This window comes from Maylandia zebra, linkage group LG17 (assembly GCF_041146795.1).
Source record: "Maylandia zebra isolate NMK-2024a linkage group LG17, Mzebra_GT3a, whole genome shotgun sequence".
NCBI lineage: Eukaryota > Metazoa > Chordata > Actinopteri > Cichliformes > Cichlidae > Maylandia > Maylandia zebra.
This window is the reverse complement of record NC_135183.1, coordinates 807,243-812,935: the sequence shown is the minus strand read 5'-3', so window position 1 is coordinate 812,935 and position 5,693 is coordinate 807,243. Positions and strand designations below refer to the sequence as shown.

Here is a 5,693-nt window from a genome sequence, read left to right as displayed (position 1 = left end):
TTTGAGGACCTTCTTGAGCGAGTGGACCTTGCTTCCTCGTCGTTTTGACCTTCAGTCTCTGATTTCTCCATGTTAGAGTAGAACTGTCACTCGACGTCCCTCGCAGAGCGCTATGATTTCACTGTACTGTTGCACCCAATGTGACCCAGTGTCCTATATTGAGATTCACAGCCAGCTAAACTCTCTCTTGCATCACTTCCTCCAAGGAACAGGCACGTGTTGTATTTGGACAGGATTTAATGCAAAAAAGTGTGAAACTGAAATGATACAGAATACAGAAATGTCACATAAACATTAGCTTGGGTTGAACTTAAGTGGACATATAAAACACATCAAAAGTTTCCAAATCACTTCAATAATGTCATATACCCTCTCTTAAAGGTAAACACAATTAAGAAACTTACTCATATTGCCACTCAAAGGGATTTAACGGAGTGGATGGCTTTGGATCGGAGGAAAACACACCATGTCTTGCTTCACTCATGAGCAAACACTTCCTATCACACTTCTTTTAGTGACTAATTGGCTCAACATAGCAAACTGTGCAAACCTGCGCCCCCTATAGGCCTGGAGAAATAACATACAAACAGTTCCAGTACAACACTGACTACACACTAACTACACACTGACTACACACTAACTACACACTGACTACACACTAACTACACACGGACTACACACTGACTACACACTAACTACACACTGACTACACACTAACTACACACTGACTACACACTAACTACACACTGACTACACACTGACTACACACTAACTACACACTGACTACACACTGACTACACACTGACTACACACTAACTACACACTGACTACACACTAACTACACACGAACTACACACTGACTACACACTGACTACACACTAACTACACACTGACTACACACTAACTACACACTAACTACACACTAACTACACACTGACTACACACTAACTACACACGAACTACACACTGACTACACACTGACTACACACTAACTACACACTGACTACACACTAACTACACACTAACTACACACTGACTACACACTGACTACACACTAACTACACACTGACTACACACTAACTACACACGAACTACACACTGACTACACACTGACTACACACTAACTACACACTAACTACACACGAACTACACACTGACTACACACTGACTACACACTGACTACACACTGACTACACACTAACTACACACTAACTACACAGTAACTACACACTGACTACACACTGACTACACACTAACTACACACTGACTACACACTAACTACACACGAACTACACACTGACTACACACTGACTACACACTAACTACACACTGACTACACACGAACTACACACTGACTACACACTGACTACACACTAACTACACACTGACTACACACTGACTACACACTGACTACACACTAACTACACACTGACTACACACTGACTACACACTAACTACACACTGACTACACACTGACTACACACTAACTACACACTGACTACACACTGACTACACACTGACTACACGCTGACTACACACTGACTACACGCTGACTACACACTAACTACACACTGACTACACACTGACTACACACTAACTACACACTGACTACACACTGACTACACACTAACAACACACTAACTACACACTGACTACACACTGACTACACACTAACTACACACTAACTACACACGAACTACACACTGACTACACACTGACTACACACTGACTACACACGAACTACACACTGACTACACACTAACTACACACTGACTACACACTGACTACACGCTGACTACACACTAACTACACACTGACTACACACTGACTACACGCTGACTACACACTAACTACACACTGACTACACACTGACTACACGCTAACTACACACTGACTACACACTGACTACACACTGACTACACGCTGACTACACACTAACTACACACTGACTACACACTGACTACACACTAACTACACACTGACTACACACTGACTACACACTAACAACACACTAACTTCACACTGACTACACACTGACTACACACTAACTACACACTAACTACACACTGACTACACACTGACTACACACTAACTACACACTGATTACACACTAACTACACACTGACTACACACTGACTACACGCTGACTACACACTAACTACACACTGACTACACACTGACTACACACTAACTACACACTGACTACACACTGACTACACACTAACTACACACTGACTACACACTGACTACACACTGACTACACACTAACTACACACTGACTACACATGAACTACACACTGACTACACACTGACTACACACTAACTACACACTGACTACACACTAACTACACACTGACTACACACTGACTACACACTAACTACACACTAACTACACACTGACTACACACTAACTACACAATGACTACACACTGACTACACACTGACTACACACTAACTACACACTGACTACACACTAACTACACACTGACTACACACTGACTACACACTGACTACACAATGACTACACACTGACTACACACTGACTACACACTAACTACACAATGACTACACACTGACTACACACTAACTACACACTGACTACACACTGACTACACACTAACTACACACTGACTACACACTAACTACACACTGACTACACACTAACTACACACTAACTACACACTGACTACACACTGACTACACACTAACTACACACTAACTACACACTGACTACACACTAACTACACACTGACTACACACTAACTACACACTGACTACACACTGACTACACACTGACTACACACTAACTACACACTGACTACACACTGACTACACACTAACTACACACTAACTACACACTAACTACACACTAACTACACACTGACTACACACTAACTACACAATGACTACACACTGACTACACACTAACTACACACTGACTACACACTGACTACACACTAACTACACACTGACTACACACTAACTACACACTGACTACACACTGACTACACACTGACTACACACTAACTACACACTGACTACACACTGACTACACACTAACTACACACTGACTACACACTAACTACACACTGACTACACACTGACTACACACTGACTACACACTAACTACACACTGACTACACACTAACTACACACTGACTACACACTGACTACACACTAACTACACACTGACTACACACTAACTACACGCTGACTACACTCTCACTACACACTGACTACACACTGACTACACACTGACTACACGCTGACTACACAAGATTTGTGCTAAACGTGGCAAAACACTCACATCTCAAACACGCCGTCACTCCTAAAACTTCCCCCTCCCTAAACAACTAAATGCCATGTTGCCATATCGGTTTTTGATTGGTCCACATGGTACATTTTTCCACCAATAGGAAAGGCTGGGGGTGTTTTTGTTTTTGCTCGCAGGCTTTCGAGCGTTTTCCTTATAAAACGCAGTTTTTACCGTTTCTTCCTGTAGTAAATATAAACAACACGCTGTCATTAACGTGGCTTCACTCCACACCGCTGTGGGCACATAAGGACGCTGTCAGAGCCTGTCAACCACGTTGATTAGCTGCGTATATACGAATGTGAATCGCATCATTGGCTGGACTGTGGGATAAGGCGGCATCGTTCCCATACGGGAGCAGCCAGTCACTGACTGACACTGCAGAACAGGATTGTTAAAGTTTTCATTTTAATTAGATTTTTTTGTGTGTGTGCAACGCAGATTTTCTGTGCGCAGAGACCGTGCGCAGTGCGCTGGTCTACGCCAGGTCCTCACAACTATGATTTACACTGTTTCACCTCACGTTCATCATTACAACAAAAAGTACCATTAAGATATTGTCATGCTATGCAGCATTTAAAAAGGAAAGATGGCAACTCGTTACAGAGCTTCCATCTGTAACTCCACACTTGCTACATTCAGAGGTTCCCATAGATGAATATTCACAGTCGTTTGTGTGGTTCTGCCGTTGTTGCAGTCTGAGTGGTTGTACGGTCTACAAGACAAACTGCTGTTTGAGTTTATCCACATGGAGAATAAAGCGTCGCTGCATGCCAGCTACAATAAAGAAGAAACTTATCAGTCTCCAAGCAGGACAGTGCATGTTAGAGCTCATTAAGCAGCATGAGTCTGTAACAGCTTCCTGATGGTGAACTTCTTTTCCTGAGGAAGAATATAGAAGAGCAGCTTTTCATTTCCAAGCTTTCCTTAGAAAGGCAGTAATCTCTATTAGCTGATATTGATGGAGAGCATGCTGTGGCAGTGTTTGGCCCTGGGTGGGTACGTCTGCCCAGGAGCCCGTGACATGTTTATGCTCCGTAATCATTCTCCTTGCAGAGAGGCGTGTTGTTCTCCTGTCTGTACCGAGCTCTTCCAGAGCCTCGTACGCTGTGTTGTTTTCTTCTCCTCATCTTTCTCCTCTGTTGCAGCTTGGCATGCGTTTGACAACCCTAATCTGGCCGCGTTCAGGACTATAATATATGTTTTTAGGATCCCCCCCCTTCTGTCTCATGTGTCCTCTTTGCAGGAAAAGTCTGTTTATTTCCGTCTTGCCTGTAGGAAGTGTGTGTCCTCCCTGCATGTGGATCAGCTTCACTGTGGGTGGAGGTGACTCGTGTTCTCTCTGCTGTGACAGGCAAGGGTGCACACACACACACACACACACACACACACACACACACACACACACACACACACACACACACACACACACACACACACACACAGGATCATGACCTGGACAGTGTGGAGGATTCTAAGCTCTGCTGCTTCTATGCAGCCTTCGGGGGTCTATTACAGGTTGTCCCAAACTTAACCCTGTGCCTGCCAGCGTCAGCTCACTGTGGCTCACAGGGATATAATGCAGGGCAATTACCTCTGATTTAACCTTAACACGAAATAGTCATGCTTGCCAAACAAGGCCATGCAATAATAGTAGGTTACAGCAGAGGCAGGGCTCAGTGTGCTTTTATTGGTGCTCCAGTGAACAAACAGTGTAATTACCTGCCAGGATACTGTGTCAGCCTTAGTCAGGTTTACTGACTTCACTCATTTCTATTTTTTGACAACAAGACACACGTTTTGTTATCTTGGATTTTTTTTTTTTATTTTGATGCCTCACTCTGAAGATTTTATTAAACAGCTCTATTGCTGGGAGGATATTGACAACTGCTGTAGTTCCAGAGCATAATTTGAGTCACTAGCTTGTGTTCATAATGATAACACAGCTGTTGCTAAGCTTTGCTAATCTGGTGCACACAGCTAATGCTAGCCTTTGGCCCTCAATAACTCAAGAATGTGTTCAAGGCTGTATTACACATTTACACATACAGAGCTGATCCTAAGAGTGTCAGCTCTATCAGCTGCTTTATACAGACACAGTAAAAAATTCAGTTCCCCCCCAAAATCAGCTGATCTTACCAGGTTACCTAAATATAACCAGAGGTAAGCAACAGCAACAAATGTCAGTTATTATACTGACATTTTATTCAGTTTTATTTATACAGCACCAAATCACAACAACAGTTGAGACACTTTATATAGTAAGGTAATGACCGTACAATGATACACAGTCATGTGACCCCCTATGAGCAGCACTTTGGCGACAGTGGGAAGGAAAAACTCCCTTTTAACAGGAAGAAACCTCCAGCAGAACCAGGCT

General features: G+C 43.1%; 1 long non-coding RNA gene across 1 annotated transcript; it reads right to left on the bottom strand.

Moving 5' to 3' along the window:
- Positions 1–219: 219 nt before the first annotated feature.
- LOC143413244 (uncharacterized) lies at positions 220–620 on the bottom strand. The gene is made up of 2 exons (XR_013093863.1): positions 405–620; positions 220–257 (listed from the first exon to the last, which is right to left on the bottom strand). It is a non-coding gene; the product is annotated as an uncharacterized LOC143413244 (long non-coding RNA).
- Between the last annotated feature and the right edge of the window lie 5,073 nt (positions 621–5,693).